The 18,584-nt window shown below is 42.1% G+C and overlaps 1 protein-coding gene across 1 annotated transcript in view; it reads right to left on the bottom strand.

The window, feature by feature from the left end:
- Window positions 1-18,584, bottom strand: part of LOC148401755 (uncharacterized) — a 180,809-nt gene that overhangs the window by 132,382 nt on the left and 29,843 nt on the right. Inside the window, exon 2 of the mRNA XM_088357025.1 lies at window positions 565-661. The gene's annotated coding sequence lies outside the window, so the exon portion shown is untranslated. The remainder of the gene's footprint in view (window positions 1-564; window positions 662-18,584) is intronic.

Here is an 18,584-nt window from a genome sequence, read left to right as displayed (position 1 = left end):
TCACTACATCTTTTTGGAAGTATCTTTGACTGACCAACCGGCTATTTCTAAGCCCTTTGAACCTATGATTACCATCAAGTAAAGCTTAAAGACTACAGTCATGATGCCATACAGCACAACTGACGGAAGGATATCAGAGGGTCAAACTGATAACCCTCAAACAAGGTGACCACTCTGGATCCCGAGCAACGCACAACTGCACCCGTCTTATAAGGGTGTAGCCTCATGACTGGGTGAACTCGATGAGAATACAGTCAAGCGTAGATGGAAAGCAGAGCAGTGTTAATTTATGACTAACACTTAGACACAGGATCAATTGCCGGGAAAATGTCCATAAGCTCAGAGTGGAGGACACTATATAAGTAGGAAACGCTTTCAATATAAATGCCTTGAAGTAACTTTCAATCGTTCCATTCAGTTTCATCTTGCCCATTTCAGTTTAATAGTCATTTAGACTTTAATTTCCTTTCATATTGCATAATATCTCATTGCTTATTCATAAAAATCAGCATGTGTCTACTTGTAAAAAAAAAGTACTATTTCCAAAATAAATATAAATGTTACCTTGATCTTTTCCGGGGAGGTGTACTGTCTTTGTCTTCTAGAGGTCACCAAACTGATGTGAATGTCACATTGCTGACGAAATGGAACCGTAGGGAATCTGTTGGAAGAAAATCAAGTATGAAGAACCATGCAATGCGACCCAATTCGACTGGCCTTCAATCGAATGAATCATCTTCAGCCCATTGAAGAGCTGTACTTAGACAATAGAAGGAAAACCTAATAACAGGACTCTTCCACATCGGTCTTTTGCAAAGAGTATTGTTTAAGAACATTCTATTTTCTGAACTAGATAAGGTCCGTAAATTCCTTCTTGACACGATTTTCTAACAAGTGAATTATCTTCACACCTTTTTACTGTAATTGATAAGAACATTATTCAGAATCGATTGCAAGGAAGGGTGCACGCAAAATGATCATGGATTTTTTTTTTTTTATTGTTTTACGCACTTGAATGAAGAATAAAACAAGAACAGTTGCTTTAAGTCAAAGAAAACTGTCCCAATCAGTTAAGGGGTTTAATCTGGTAGGCCCTGGTAATTGAGTGTGCTTGTCTAATGCTAAGTCCATCCCTGATCCTAACTGTATTTGGTGTGGTGATGGTAATTACTGATGTAGATAAGGTAATGACAGCAGATGCCAACTGTAATAATGAAGACTGCACCAGATGGTCTCATTATGGTGATAACAGGAACAGTATTGTTTCACTAGTTTCAGACCCATTACAATACAAATAAAGGTGTAAATGGTGTTGTGGGGAATCGGAATCCCAGGAATTGATGTCATATCTGGTGCGATGTCATTAACAGTACAATATGTAAAGTGACTTGCCTATGTGCCACCTATTTTTGTTTGTTTGTTTTGTTGTAAGTCAACACAATACATAGAAAGGAGATTAGTGCCCGGTTATATTTATTTGGTTTTGATTCCGCTTTATCAGCCCTTACTTGCCACATGTCGTCATCTGCTAACGATTCATGTGATTGTCATTAAACGGCATTTCTCTCTTCACATACAGTATGACGGGCACTTTTGGCATGCGGAATTTCCCTGAGCTGAAGCTTAGCATTTGCCTGCGAAAGACGTTTTCTCGTCCTCTGGGCTCTGTGTGAACCCAGTGCCATTCCAAGCCATACAAACTGGAGACTGTGAGTGTGACTGTTACCGCCCAGTAGTGTGAGTGTGTGAGTGTGTGCGTATATATATATATATATATTAATGCATGCAGGAATATTTTGAGGCCTTCCAAAAGGGTGGAGACCAATGTTTGGACAGTATCAGGTGTACAGGCTTTAATCTGCCACTCCTCAGCTCTCTCTCCAACTCATGTATCAGTCATATGGAATCGGAGCAGACATGGAGAAAAAGAAAGCAAAAAAATAAACGTCTGAAAATTAGAGGACAACCTGTTTCCAAACTCAGCCCTAAACATAAACAATCTGCCCTGGGCATCTGTTTGTCTTATCTAACTAATGCATGCTACTGTAAACAATAACAGTCTGCCACAGTAGACTCCATGAAAGTCAAGTGCTGAGCAGAGAGAGCAGGAGAGGAAAGAGTAATGAGTGCAGGGTCAGTGCTGAATTTTGGTTGCGTTTAGAAATATCAAACCCAGCAGCATGCTCTCCAGGCCATCTTTGACCCTCAGCCCTTCTGGGGTCAAGAGTCTTAGTAGATATTTAAACCTTCCAACGGGATTTTGTCCTGTCCTTCCCTCCTAGCTCGTCATTCCCCAGCCTGATCTAACCTTCCTCACCCCCTCCCCTATGAAACCCACCAATAATCCTCAGACAATCAATAGTAACTGTTCTCTCAATAATTCATAACATTAACATACACTCAATGGCCCAGCGGATGGATGGCCAAGACATAGGCGGGCCATCATTCCAGTATCGATCCCCCCTTAGAAGAGTCGATAGGCAGGGAGGTGATGGAGTTACAACCTCCTGGAGGTGGAGTCATTGCAGAGCCATGGCCTCAGATAAACAGCTAGCGCACACACGCACACACACGCGTGCAATCCTCTCATGTCCACAGACACCGCCACAAGCTTTTAATGTGTAAGATGTCAACATGTGTCCTTTGTACATGGGATGCTGTGCCACTGGCTGAGATAAGAGGAAAGCCTTTTAATTACCCCCCGGAGCATGAACCTGCTTTTCCATCACCACTCTGTCTCTGCTATCGCATTTAGCGGACTTCCCTCGGCATCCCGACACCACCCTCCCTCACCACCACCACCTTGTTCCATTTCAGCTGTTCCTCCCAATCACTCCATAGGGTCTTGTGTCCCCTTAGATTTCTTATCACTTCCTTCTTTTGATTTTATGTCCCTGGTGTTCCATACCTCCCCAGTTTTTAACTGCATACCCTGAATCGTGACAGTCTTTTTTTTTCTCCCTCCCGCCAAATTTTTTTATTTATTATTTTATTGTCGATCAATTCCATAGTCTCCTTTGAGGGAATTCACTCAAGGCAATTGAAACCGGGTATTCTAGACAGATGCCAGGGTGACGCCAGGCCATATAGTTCACCACCACTGGCACCTGCAGTTTTGCTTTAATTTGGTTGCAACTATCATTTTTTAACCTTAAATATCTTCCTGTGATGTTGGACACCAAATAAAATCATTAATAAATATGTCATCTGTATTTGACTGATTTTATCGTCTTTTCTCTCGGAAAATATTTTTTTTAATTAACTCTCAACAAATGTCTCTATTGACCACTAAATCAAAACACTACAAAACAAAAGAGAAAATAAATGGCCCAAAATTTGTTTTATGATTTTTTTTTTTTTTTAAATACAATCATCCAGGATACACATTGACCATTGCATGACTTCATCAACGTGCCACTTGTGTGAAGGTTGCTTCTGAACCAATCCCAAGCAATATTGAGCAACAGCACGGTTACATCCCACACGGGTCACGAGCACATGGCAGGGCTGACACGTAAAAGGAGATCGACCAACAGAGAAAATCATTTACTCCAGTGTCAGCAATTAACTCGTAACTGTTTTGTCCGCAGGAAGAATCTGGTAAAGCTAAAGGAAATTAAATGAGTACAGCCAGAGCTTGGCAGTGTTTTGCATCAAGCAGTTAACCAAGTCTTGATTACTTACAGGCTTTGTAAGAAATAATTTTCATAGATACGTGTTTGCAATGTCTTCCTCACAATTGCAATCTGAGTTGCAGTCGGTGGTTAAGAATCATGGATGCTAAAAATGTGCCTATAAGGTAATTTAGCCCCGTCGCCCCTCTCCCCATAAAAGGGCCGCCGCCGTCTTGCACTTCTGCTAGCATCACAGCCTCACCTTTTGAGAAGCCCTCCAACAGCCCCCTTGCACAGCGCCCTGAAATATAGACTGACGTAATGGCCCACTAAATTAACTCCTTATAAGCATGCTTTAGGAATGGCTGTAATTAGCATATAATAGATGCAGGAGAGACGCGAAAGGGCCGGGCCTGCCCTGGGGGCCTTGAGGTTGGAGCTCTGGCCCTCCTCTTGTCTGCACGTCTAATAGTGCTGCAAAGTTCAGCCATATAAACATGTCAGTGCGAGGCATGATTAAGCGACAGTAGATAATGGGTCCTGTACCTGTGGGCTTGCTTTCACTTCACCTACAAGGCTGCTTTGCACCACTTTGGCAACACATGTACAACTTCTGTTAGTTATGCTCCCACCAGCCCATCTGGGAGGAATGTGAAAGAAGAGAGGAAATCAACTGCGGTAGAACAAATCTCCCGGACTGATGTAGTTCCAATAATTGCAAGGCCCTGTTTCCTCATCCATGCGCCTTTTACTTATTTAAACTGTTTTCTTTAAGTGCCAATGAAACCAATTAGGGGAGGCATAATTCAATGGGGCAGAGCTGGAAGAGACTAGGAGTGCTGGGAGAAGACGGAGGGAACTGTTAGAACACAGCTTTTTTAGCAGACCCTTCTTTTTCTGCTCAGTCCTCTCATGTATTCATCTACCCAAATAACCCTTTTATTGTTTTTTACAATGAATTGAAAGAGAACGGGTGACTTTTGCCATCCAAGGCGTAGCAGCCGGGAGTGGACTTTGCCTTGTTTTGTTATTTATTTATGTTTATGTTTTCTTGTCTCAATACACTCTTTCCTCGCCTTCATTTTGTACATTTTGTCTGTGTAATAATAATAATAATAATAAGAATAATAATAAGAAGAAAGGTACACGCATGTCCAACATAATAAATAAATTGAATCAAAAATACCTTTTTTTTAATTGAACCTATGTCTATTTGCATTAACACAATCAGTCTTTCATTTAATCAAATGACAGTGAGGGAAAATTCTGTTCAGAATCACAGCACTGCTAATGATGTCAGTTATTCTTTCATACATTAGCGCTCACGCGAAGAAACAGAAGCTCTGACAGCAAACTTATCAGAACAGGAAGGTGATGACAACAAAAGCAATTTAATCCCCCCCCACCCAACCACCACCACCATCGCCTACCTTCTGCTTCTACGTAAAATGCCCTCAAGTTTTAGTCCGAGGCAGGCATCCATTACATCGTTAGTCATATCCAGCCGCATCGCACATTTATCCATTCTTTGGCGGCATTAAGATTAATAAGAGTTGAAGGTGGTGTAGCAATGAGGGCTGGCCCAGACCTTCATTCATTCTAACAGCCGTTTAATAAATGTGATTGCAAATGGAACTTGTCACTTGCACTGGGGAGAGCTGGCCCCGTCAATACCTCAGCTGGCAGGTGCCCGGGGTCACATATAAGTCAACAAGTGATGGATATGTATCCAATAATTGATGTAGGGCAGCAGTTATTGTCACTTTGGCTACCTGCCTCTATTGCTTATAAAAAGCTGCTGGCCTTAAGTACCAACTTGCCAATTACAGAGGAAGCGATCTGACTGTTTAGATGCCTGAAAACCTTCAGGCACTCTGTAGAGCGGGAACAAAAAAAAAAAAAATCAAGCACTCTATTGTTTTAGCGCACGTGTGCCTCTCTGTGAGTGTGCGTGTATCTTTTGTAATCTTGAGAAAGCGTCAACTTCCTCTAATTTTTGTTTGGCTTTGTTTCATTGTTCTTGCAAAGTAGTTTCCTCAAAAGTAGATTTACAGTGATGCAGCACACGCTGAGCTGTGAACTCCCGCCTATCATCAAGACAAAAGGCTCTCACTCTTCTTCTCTATTGTTACAGTTGACCTCGCAGGTTGTCAGAGCATGAGAAAAGTAGAACGAAACAAACCGTGTTCCTCCTCATTGACACGATGACCTCGTCTTTGGTTATTAATGAACTGGCAAGTTTCACCGCTTCCTTCATCCGGGTTCAAGGTTACTCAATCTTGGCACGCCTGAGCTTTCTGAATGGTAATAGATATCTCCAATTATGAAAAGAACAATGCAAGTGTGCGAGCGAAAGCCAAGTAAGTCAGTAACAGCAAAATGTAGCACTTATGGCCACAGCTGCCATCATAATACTCAGTGGGGAGAAGCAAAGAGAGCCATAATAATGCTCATTGCCTCGGGCTCTCACCCTAAGACTGTCAGGTGAATAGAAGGAAAACTTGGGGCGTGACCATGGTGTGTAGTAATTGTAAAACTCGGAAAGAGCTGCTGATGCAGAATTCTGACATGTAGCGCTGCTTTTCAGCTCTGATCAAAGCGTCCAGCAGAGTAGCATCTGATAACCCAATCAATTCCCTGCTTTTGTTTTTTGCTGAATGATGCACGTTTAGTGCTAACCTCCAGGCACAGAATGGTGGGAGGAATAAGAGAGGAGGGTGAGGAAAATATAACGGGCTGTGAGGAAAGGAGCGATTAAAAACGAGGGTCTTTTAGATGCTGAGTTGCACTTGAAGAAAATAAGAATCCATGCAAAGATAGTTTGTACGTGACGTGCAAAATGCTACATGAAATGATTCACCAGTGCATAGAGTAAATCCAATACAAACATAGCTCAGGAGTCAAGTGCTCGAGTAAAAAACTTCAGCGTATCAGAAAAGGCAAAAAGAATGGAGCGGAAAAAGTCCAGGAAAAAAATTCAAGCCCTAGTTAACTTCCAAAAAAAGATACTGGGAAAGTGGCAATCACTAAATGTCAGCATCTAGCACCTATTATATGCAAAGCGGTATTTCAACATGCGTCGAAATCATCTTACAAGATTGATTAGATCAGAAGAGTACAAAACTACCTGTATTCCAACGCCCTCATGGTTGATGCGGGTCTGCCCTGACGAATGGGGATTAAAAGGCACTAATGTGAACACGAGGGCTGCTGACCTTCCACAGAGATTGACTTTACACGGTTGGAAATGGAAGCCAGTAAATCAGCGGGCTGAAGCGGCACTCGTCCCAAGGCATCACCCCCCTCTGACACAGTCAGCTGGGACAGGAACACATTCATCACAAAGCCAGAGACCCAACACTGTGGAGCACGTGTTGCAGTTTCCCATCTGTTTGCACTGACTTCTACGCTTGAATGTGTACAGGGAAATGTACCTACACAAAAAAAGAAGTCTCAGATTCTTCTTGAAAAAACTTCTTTTGCAAACCGACAACTGCTATTTATTCATTTGTTCCCTCATGTTTGCATCTTTTGTTTGTGGCCTAAGGCAGCTCAGCCTGGTTATTGAAGAGGAACATCTGTGCTGCATTTCACATTGAAATAAATGAGCTCTGGCACAGCAGAGGGCCCAGGACAAACTTCCTGTATGTGCTAATATGAGGATGGCTTAAGAGCCAATAAATTGCTGGCACACCGGTGCATTTTTTGCAGCTCAATACACATGTGCACACCCTAATGGAAAAGTCAAGAATGTTGCTTGAACTAAATAGCAAAGAAAGTGACTCAATTGATGGGGTGACTTCAATTCCTTTTGCGAAAGGCACCTGTCTTCCTCATTCGGCTTGAGATGTCCCAAAAATCCACACCTGATTTGAACAAATCCGAGTTATGCTCGCAAAACATAGGCACAAAGATGAAGAACACGCGAAGCATTTGCCTGATACACATCCTTGCGCGTCAATAAAAAGCTGAGAAGTCAAAGTGGCGGTCCTGTTACCAACACGACTGACAGGGCTTCTTGATGGACGTCATTCTGTCTTATTGACCCGCAAAGAGCCCCAAAGAGACCGCAGTCCCTTTATAGACTGACCCGCTGCATTTCAACACGCATATTCCACGGGAGGGGGGGCATTCCCACTAAAGGTCAGTGTACTGACCCATTACAACAAGCCAAAGCCCACTCCCAAGCCCAAGAGTGGCCCATTCCACTCAATACGCTTTTAATTGCACTGGAATGGTTTGCGAGCCATCGATTAATACATGTATTTATGTGGTCCTGGGCCCAGAGGCTACATAGTATTTCTGTGTGGCATATTCATTTATTTACCTATCTGCCCCGCCTCTCCCGCATCATCCATATATCTATCCATCTCTCCTCCGAGAGCACTTCAATTCAAGGGCTCCCATAATTACTGCAGCTCTATAATTGAGTGCTTTGATTTAGGATTTTGCTGTTCCCTCTCCCTCTGCCACCGCCATCACTCGCTTTACGCCTCTCCCAATGAAAGACAGAGGGATGAGATATGGAAATAGAAAAATGGGAGATGGAGACCAGAAGATAGCCCACATACGCACACACAAACGCTCATATACGCAGACAGACACACATTCTCTCTTATCAGAATCTACTGTTTCCGTCGGCCATGAGGGGAGGGGGTACGCTGATAATTACTGGGGGAGATTCATGCAAATCGATGCCAAATTAAAGCATTATAAAGGCTTTTATCAGCTTTTCCCTTCCAAATTGAAAACGATAAAAACCCATTTGAGAGGCGAGAGAAATGGCCCCAGTCCATTCATTAAAAAAAAAAAAGAGAGAATTGCAATTATGTTAACACCAATAGAACCCCAAACCCCCTTTTCTTAACTCACTTACTTATTCATAATTAATTAATTTCTCACTAAACTGGGCAGGGAGAACAATGAGGTCCAGTGTCTCCTCTCTTCTCCTTGCTCTCCAAATACAGGAGTTAGTGTGCACTAGATATTGTTGAGGGCTCATTTCCATATCTCGTCGTAGACAGGGATTCTGTTTTCTTAAGCTTTGCTCTGTCAGCCTTGGGGCAGCGATAAAATCGACTCTGTCGTAGAAACAAGCTAGGATGCTTCAAGTGGAGCTGTGCAAAATGTCTGAAGAGACAGATTGGAGACATTTGCGAGAACAGTTCAAATGAGAAAAAAAGTGTTTTTACCATTCACAAAGCCAATAGACCTCAACTTTGGCCCTGGTAACCAAAACACGGAGTTCTCCGCTTTGTCGTCATTGTACAAGTTGAAGGCCATGAGTCCAATGAGAAACAATTTTTTTTTTTAGAGAAAGCAAAGCACAGCTGCCGACTCAACAGAGATAAGGTCGCTTGACACACAGTCACCTCGGGGCTGTCTCGTTGATCCATTAGACATTCAACACCTCGCTCACAGTGTGCTTGGCACTGGCGCTGTTTCTGCACACACCTTTGTCGTCTGAGCGCAGTGACAGGACAGAGCAAACACACACGTGGAGTGTGGAGTCGGTGGGTGGGGTATGGAGTGAAAAGCTGTCAGTCTGCCATACACAAGGAACGACATGAAACCCTGTAGACCAACCACTAAGGTACTGAGGTCTCTCTTCCACTTTTCTGAGAAGACTTTTGAAGGTACGCTCATTGGAATTTTTCCCCATTCGCCCAACTCTGTATAAGCCAGTCTTTTTTCTTTCCACACCAAACTTAAGTGAGGACGCAGAAACCGACTGACAGAGGGCGAGGGGGAGCAAGAAAGAGCAGTCAGAGAATATGTCGCAAATGCATTTTTTTTTTCATGGCCATCCGCTTTTCCGTTGAAAAGAATGCCATGTTTTTGTGGTTCAATAAAAAAAAGAATACAGTATATTGTATCTGGAATGGATCCTCAAAACCCGATACAGCGTCACAGTTTTTCCATTATGGCCTTTGTGTGGTTCTCAATTGCTTGGCGTGCACCAAGGAAATGCCGACTGTACTTTCTTTGTAATTGACCTGTTCAATCGGTTTTGGCTTTACCCAGCTATGACTTAATGGATTTGTGCAATGTGGGATACTGAAGAAGATTCAGTGGGGAATTAATACATCCTGACTGATTAGACAGTTCTATGATTGACTAATCGAGCTTTTGTGTACTCAAACCACCCTCGTTAATAATGGCAATTATGCTCAAGTCATCCATATAGAAATGTACACATGACAGAACTGCATCTGCGAGTCCTCTTAGCTCCTCATGACCCGATTTGACTTTTGTTGAAGAGGTCAACAGCATCAGTCAGAAGTCACTGTGCATGAGGCTTAAGTGGCTAATTAACGACACAAAACTCAAGCTGAGAGAGAAGTGATGGGGATCGAGGAGGTGAGGGTTAAGATTTGAGTGATTTGGAGGAGGGAGACAAGGCGCAGAAGAAATTGAAAGGGAGATTTTTTTTAAAACTTTCATAAAAAGGAGAAATGAGGAAGAAGAAGAAATTAAAAAAAAAGATTAAGAGAAACTTAAAGTGTAGTGCTGCACACAGGCTGTATGGAACAACAGGGGGGCTCATTACGCCCAGCAGGAAGCGCACTTTTCTTCATCAGTTCAGCCTGCAACTGCCAGTTACTACACACTCACAAACACACGCGACTCACATACCAGCTTTCTCTGTTGCTTATTTTGTGGTGATTATGGATTTTTTTTAGTTTTTTTTGGTGGGGGGCATGCAAAATTTGAGATTTTTAATTACAATTTATTTTAGTTTTTTTGTCAATGTTTTTCTCAATTTTGTTTTGTTTTTATCTGTTACTGTGAAGGGATTCCCTTTGCACAGTCATCTGAATTTTAGGCCATTACCTCACATGATACAGTGTAGAAACAAACTGCAAAAAAAAAAATAATAATAACACTATCCATGTAATGACTACAGCTCATGTTCTGTATCGTATTAGATATTGTAATGAGTGTCCCATGAGTGTTATCTTGTATTTTACCAGGGTCATGCTTGAACACACAGTGCAAGCACATGCAGAAGCTAACACACCCAAACAGAATCAAAACAAAGCTCATCGGCCCGTTAACAACCGCTATGCTAATCCAGACACATAAATCAGACCTGGCAGGAAAATAAAGCTCGAGGAAGTGTGGGGGATAAAAGACAGGTAAGCCAAAGTGGCAGTGACACCTTAAAAAAGGAGAGACTATATAGTGGGAAAAATGGGCGGCAAATACAGAAGGAAGTAGGATGAGCACACAGGGAAGGGAAAGCACTGAGAAGGAGGCAAGAGCACACAGGAGCAAGTGCGCATCTGAGGAAGAGAAAGAATTAAATAAAAATGCAATAAAGCAGCCAGTGCGAAATCAATCTGTTTAGAGTTTTGTTTAATAAAAATTCATGAAGGGCTGGTGGCCGAGAGTTCATGAGAAATATTGGCGGCAACGTGGGGTAGGGGGGGCGCCAGACTTTGGGGGAAGTGACAGGAAGTGGGATGGTGCTTGAAGTGTGTGTGAGTGCGTGTGCATGTGTGCGTGCGTGTGTGTGTGCGCGCGTACTTATGTGTGCGTGTGTGTGTGCATGCTTTCGTGTGCGTGCGTGCGCTTTATTTTTTTCCTGTGTTGGTGTTGACATCAGCGTGAGTTAGGGGGCAGTTGTGCAGTCCATAAGAGATGGCAAAGAGAAGAAAAAGAAATTGAGGTCTTCATAAAGAAAAGCCTTCCTAGAGTGGGGAGAAGAAATGAACCGGGTCATAAGTCACATTGTCTGCCTTAATTTTTTTGTGTGTTTGTGTGTCAGCGCACTGTACATCTTTGTCACCCGGCTCGCCTTCCCTCACTGTGAGATACGGCCGGGTCACGTATCAGGGTAAATCTCTGTGTCTTGACTTCATGTAGGTCACTTTTCATATCATCAGTCATTCAACTGATATTTTTGCTTTGACTTGCAAGCATACTTGAGATAGGACTAATATATGACGGCAGTGAACTCAGTTCACCTCATTTCACAATAAGAAGCAGTTTGGGAACTAGGGAACGTTTCATCACAAAGGCTTGGAGAATTGTTATTAGCCCTCCCATTGGATGATTACTGTCTCACCAAACATAAAACAAGAGAATCAAACATGAAAAAAGATCACATTTTGTGATCAACTGCAAAATTCTATATTCTAGGAAATGAGTCTGAAAACCAAAACTGTTTTTTTTTCTTTAGAATTTAACAATGGCTTGCTTTTAACACCCAAGGAGAATCCAGGATAAATGCATTATGAAATCATTGGACAACACAACAGAATGTGTCAAAGGTCAATAGGGGAGAAATCCTCGGCAAAGTAGACAGGATCCAGCTGCATCCCATCCACTCAAGAGCTTTTGCTCTGGAATAAACACACGCGCATGCATACACACACACACACTCACGCACATGGACAAAAACGCACAACGTCTTGTCTGAAACCACAGCAACATACCAGCTGTCATGAGAGTTGATGATTGTCTGCTGGATAGAATGTACAATATAGTTCAGTGTGTACAGTAAGTGCCAAAGAGGCCTAATGATGATGATGATGATGATGATGATCACGATAATGACTGTGATACACGTTCTATCCTTTGCAGTTTCTGCCAGAAGCTAGCGTTTTCAGATACCACCAAGGTCATAGGTCATGACACAGGAGTGATTTACTACCTATAGTCATGAAAGGTATGGGTCAGGGCCAAGACAATTTAGATACGAGAAACTTTATCTGTGGCCTTTTCCATCCTTTCTTGGCTCCCTTTGTTTTTTTTCAAGAGATTGGGTAATTGAAATTGTTTATTACATGATTTATGGGCACGATCCACTGAAAAAAGTGATATTAGCTTTTGTTTCTATTTAGGGAAAATCTCACAAACATGATAGTTCCGCATATTTTCCATCAGGTGCAAATCTCAAAATAGTCCCAGCTGTTTTCCCTTTAAGGACAAGAAAGCCCTCAAGGCCACAGAGGGCTGTCAAAACACTTGTACCGCACCTATGAGTCATGTAGAAAGTGATGAATATCAGGCAATCACACCCTCGCACACAAATAGAAACTAACTGCAAGAACGTAGACACTATTTGTGCTACTTGAATGACCTTAACCTTCTTTTGAGGTCACCACAGTAGCGAGGGGAGGAGATTTGAGAAGGGCAACAATTCTTCATACTCCCCCATGTATCTATAAGCAATGTAAATACAGAAGACTGTATGCATGCACACATGAAGTGGAGCTCAAAAACTTTGAACGGACCTCAAGTTATACAGTTGGAAATTGACTTTTTTGGGGAGGGCATCATGTAATCATGTAAGTAAACTCACATGCCAGATAAAATCAACATTCAATATTACTATTCGCAAATCTCTGTGGGCTGTGATATGATCAGAATGTACGTCTGTCGCCAGTCAAGAAGATCCCTGACTGACAAGGAAGCTGCAGTAAAAGCAACTAAATATGTCCATCCTATGTCCCATTTTCACAAATAGTAATTTAGTGTTTTATCTAAAAGCCAGACATTCAATTATATGAAATTGTATTAAAATATTGAAGAAATGAATGTTTGAATAAAAATGAGTTCCCTAAACGACAGGAAGTATTTTCCGAAGCATATCTGGAAGTGGCTATTCTCTGTTCTCGATGCTCTGTGTTAAGATTATCACAGCAGACACCACACAATATAATCAAGACTGTTACATAAAAGCCTGATTTTCTACATATCTTTGCATCATTTCTTTGGCTAAAAAGTTTACGATTTGAAAAACCCTTTATAATCTATTTGTTTAAAAATATGTTTAGTCACAGCACTGCATACCTGAATGGATGTGGGTTGAATTAAAAAAAACAATATTCTAGGCATGGGGTAATATAAAAAGGCATTAACTTCCAGTGCATTCATGTACATCAAGAACAACTATAAGTGCTTTTTCTGCTATGTGCAGTTCTCACATTGTATTTCATTCATTCATTCATTCATCTTATAAACCGCTTATAGATGCCTTTTATCCTCTACCTTCCTGGATCAAGCCATGCATGTTTCCCATGTATGTGCTCTCCTTGCGGGCTGGCAGAAGCCCCGAGGCATAAAGAAGCAGGCACACTCCTTCCTTCCTGTCCTATTGTCCGTAAAAGGCTAGGGGAATCCCTACACTCAAATACAAGGCCCTCTGTATTCCCATGATGTCTGATGTCGTCAACCCTTCTGAACACGGCCAATATTTGTAAAACTAAGGAGCCTGCAGGTGAAGGACAGGACACACTTTCCTGTCCCCGGCATGCCTTAAAACTAACAGTGCCACATATATACAGATGTACAGTACTTAATCATACTATCTGGTGAAAGAAATGGCTAAACATGACTGAGGATTTTATCTGCCGATTCTAAAATTGTTCAAAATAATCCCAATACTTAAGGTCGATTAAATCTTACGTTCTCAAGAAACAGTAAATGTTGTTTTAGTAATCGAATATAACTACAATGGTGGATTATCATGTGATGTGCATACTGCCTTTACGGCAAACTCTTCTTCTCAACTACCGACATCAGCAACGAGTAGAGTTGAAGAACAGTGTAGAGGTGGGCATTCCGTCCCAGGTACGGAACGATCTGCCCGGGTATTCTTCCGTCCCTGTAATCGTTCCGATCCGGGTCAAGTGCGGGTCAGGCCCCGCTAACCACAACTAATAGGTGTCCACTCGATACTATAAAATGACTTTTTTTGTGACATTTGCTGACCTGAAAAAGTGTTCCTTCTCATGGGCTAAATTACTACAGCATGTACACCTGGTTTCGCAACGTCAGCTTTTTTCTTGACCGAATCCAATGGGCCACAACGCTGTCAGCTCATCCCACCACAGCCCAGCGTCAAACATTCAAGCACCTTTGGCATTTGTTTTTCTCACTGCTAGTAATCTCTCTAGGATTCTTTAAGTGGTTTGTTGTCGCCATCAAACGCTCACTTCCCTCCCATTAACCAAGTCACTGCCCCATATCACTTCCTTTGTCTCCACCAGATGTTCGGGACAGTGTGTAGGCCATTGGTACCAATGTACTAATAGCAGGAGGCTAATTGTCTCAAGCCATAACGTGAGTTACTTTAACATCCAACAGGACAATACGGCTTCTCCCGCTGCTTACAGGCACCAGTCTGACGAAGTACTAAATGAACTTTATTTGCGGCCTTGCTAAAATTATGTATTTCCAACGACTCCAAAACAGCACCGCTTCGTATCATAGCACACACGCAGACAGACATAAAGTGGCTAAAGCTGATTTTGGCAAGGCTAACTTTAAGAGCATAAGGAGGCCCCCTCCTTCCACCTGAGCAATTAAAGTGGAAGCCGATTAAAATGAGTGTAATAGTCCCTAACGGGTGAGTTGTTAAACAAGATGGGGGTTATTGTCCTTGGAGGAAATGGGCCAGAACTCAAGACGTTTTTTTTCCCTTCTTTTGTTCGATTAACCTGCACTTCCTGCCCCAAGCTCCCCTGTCCAAACATTTTGTTTTTTAATTAACCAACAGAAATGCATTCATAGTCATCCCTCTAGGTAAAAAAAAAAAAAAGGTCTACAGTGGAATAAAAATCACAATGATATACAAGAAAACAAATCAGTGGATGAGTGCACTGGTTGAATGGAAAACAGGTAAAAGCGCAGCCGGCAAACAGCCAGCTGGGTGAATGAGTGAATAAATAGAGCACACAAGAGAGGCTCAGGACTGGGCCTTAATTTGCATGGGAGCATATTGTAAACATTATCAGCATTTAACAGAAAAACTCAAAGATGCAACAAATTTGATGGAAGATACGACAATAATGCAAATTAAAATTCCTCATTGTGGGATGATAAAAATATGCAGTGCTTCATATAATTTAGCTGGCTAGGTGCACGCATGTGTATGCATGTGTGAATACATCTCTCTCATGCTTTAATGGCTCAATCGCAGGAGATTAAGGGTCTAATCAAGCCAGCGTCTGCCCTAATGGGAGGAAATTGAAAGATAGACATGGTACTTTACACAGCTGATTAACCAGCATCTGCAAGCACGTGTGTGTGTGTGTGTGTGTGTGTGTCTGTGTGTGTGCGTTTGTGCGTGCATGGTGATGGTCTAACATTCCTGATGTTGTTTTTCTTGGCTAACATAAGAAAAAAGTGTAAATGACGAAGATGGCGCTGTCTACTGAATTGAACTTTTTTTTACCCTCGACCAATAAACTGCTTAAGTACCTGGCTGGAAATATTACTACACGAGGAAATGAATGTTAGCAATAGTTATATTTGGCAGACTTTCACAAAGCAACTGTTATAATGGATTGTGATTGGTAAGCTTGCCAAAGAACACAGCCCAACACAGCAGGGGAATGGATCATCCTGACTTATCATTGCCTTCAGCAGAGGTGTGTAGTGACAAGCTAAATTACCCCATTACGGTCAAATTTTTTTGAGACATTCTACTTGTCAGTGTAGATTAAATTGACCTTTTTACATTTATGAGTATTTTTGTCAAGAACAATCTGTATTTTAACTATGGTACATTGAGCTACATTCAACTTGCTATGCCTATTATCTATTATTGCTCGTATCAAATTATTTGTTTTGGTTTATTAGAAAGACTAATAAGATTGGATTGGTGAAATAATGTGTGATTCCATTTAACTCAACACACCAAGCCAGCATTCAGATTTATTAGCGCTACTTTTTACTTTTGCTCAAGTCATATGATTCTGCAGTAATAGCACTCTTCCCGGAATGCAATTTCTGACTAGCCTACTCATTTTTGCCTTTCTCAAACTATATTTTACCGGAACAGATGATTAAACAATGCACAGAATGAAACACAAAAGAGAATCCCAACAGAAAGCCCCTTTTCCTCAAACTCATTTTCCAACACATTACAGCATAAAACGTTCAGCTCTAAAGACTCTTTAGAAACATTTTCATTAAGCATTGAATGTTTGGTGGTTTCCAAAGCTTTATTTCAATTGAGCGATAACTGGTTCGTCATTGAGGCGCGTTTGAAAGCTTGCTAATGAGCGTATGTGAGGCCGTAACAAGTGAGCAGAAGCTCGTGTGAGTGTGACTCCACAGGGACCTGTCAAGCCATCAGGCTTATCAGGCGGGTGAGAGGTCTACATGGCGTCACTGAATATCTCTTCACCTCCTGTGCAAACATGCTTGAGTCACAGCGCTTCTCCTCCCAGTGGGGGACGCAGAGGGGCTAAAGAGGGGGCTGCACACTTGATGAGGTGAAAGAAACAAACATATGCGGAGAGGACAGGCGACGAGCGAGTGTGTGTAAAATGTGAAAGTGCTAGTGTGGAGGGGACAAGCGTGAAATGAACAGACTGCACATGAAGGTGCGAGGGAGTGCAAGAAAAAAAGTGTTTTGTGTCAATCGGTGGTGAAGATGTGGCAAATACGGTAAATCTGAGAGACAAAGAGTGTGCGTATGATGTCTATCTCTTTTAAAAGTATTTTTGTTTGTGACAGAAAAAAATATCTCAACACAGAATGATTCTGTCCCACCGTTCATTTTAAAACAAGTCCAAAGAGACAGAAATCTTGCGTGATGACCGGTGATCTAACAAAAATGAAGAACAGACACGCGCAGATATGCAAAGATGTTACCCGAGTGCGTCCGAAGAGGACCAGAAGCTGTGAAAAATGGTGTTGTCAAGAAAAGACTTGCTTTGGTAAGTAATAATTGCAATCTGGGGAACCCACATAGTCAGCTTCTCCAGACATGCAAGATTTTTGGGCGTAAATACTGAACACATTTAATATAATATCCACTCTTAACATACCTCGACAAAAAAAATATTGTAGAAGTAAATCTGATAAGATATTTGACATACTTGGTCAGCAAGGGGCAAAACCAAGATAAAAACAGCCCAATTGTCTTAATGTGCGTACCCGGCCCATGTGACTTAGTGGAGCAGCCAGAAAAACGAGCTGCGGCCTAAGCAGTGTGCCGGAACTTCTCTCATCTCAGCGCATTTGGTTTGCTCCCATTCTTCATTAACTCCATTAACAGATGAGCCACGGCGATTAGCGAAGCTTCCCGCTGATTCAGCTCTCACGCTGCCACCCTCCACCCCATCGCCTCTCCCCCTCTGTTGCTCCATTGCCGCCTGCTTCCAAGACATACCACCTGACGTGTATTTGCATGTGCAAAGTTATCTGTATGACAGCATTTTGAAACAAAATTGCTGGCGCTTTCTACTATTTTTATCTCAACATTTTTGCCACTTAAGTCACAGTAAGTTAACTGCAGAGTTATCCACAAAGCTCAAACTTCATCCATGGTTCCCTGCAGTGCCTGTTCAACCAAGTTCTAGTGCTTTGCGCCTCCAGCAGGCAATGTCAGGGGATAGTCAACCTTCCATAGATGGAGCAATTAGCCACGGCAGGCTATTTGGCCAAGAAAACAACAAAAGCCACGCTCTAAAATCACAGAGCGGATAAAGTGAAACTGCTCTCTATAGAGGGCAGACAAGTGTAGGTCTTATTTGGAGTAGCCTCAATTAAATCCATCCATCCATTTTCTCAACTGCTTTATCGCTTTATTGAGAGGAGACCGGGGTACCCGGAGGAAACACACGCAGGCACGGGGGGAACATGCAAACTCCACACAGGAAGGCCGGAGTCAGAATGAAACACTGCCTGATATGGCAGATCTAAAAATGTTTGCTGCCTTGTGTCTAAAGAAACGATGGAATGGGGTTGACGATTTTCCAGCTTCAGAGGTCGTATCAGCGATGTGACGTCAAGTTTAACATCTGGATCTAACATTGCCACTATGTAATTATCTAAATGTGTATGATGTCAAAAAAACTGTCTGAACACGCTTAGGTGATTTCGGTCTAAAAGACACAAACAAAAACATGCTGTTACATCTCCGATGCCCCAATTTCCTGGTAGGGCAGAGTGAAGAAGGTCAAGTTAAAGGTTTTATGATGATGACAGTTTGACCAGGATGAGCTT

This window comes from Syngnathus floridae, chromosome 2, assembly GCF_059516105.1.
Source record: "Syngnathus floridae isolate MCC-2025c chromosome 2, RoL_Sflo_1.0, whole genome shotgun sequence".
Lineage (NCBI taxonomy): Eukaryota > Metazoa > Chordata > Actinopteri > Syngnathiformes > Syngnathidae > Syngnathus > Syngnathus floridae.
Note: the sequence above shows the minus strand (reverse complement) of the source record. Positions and strands in the feature narration are given on the sequence as shown.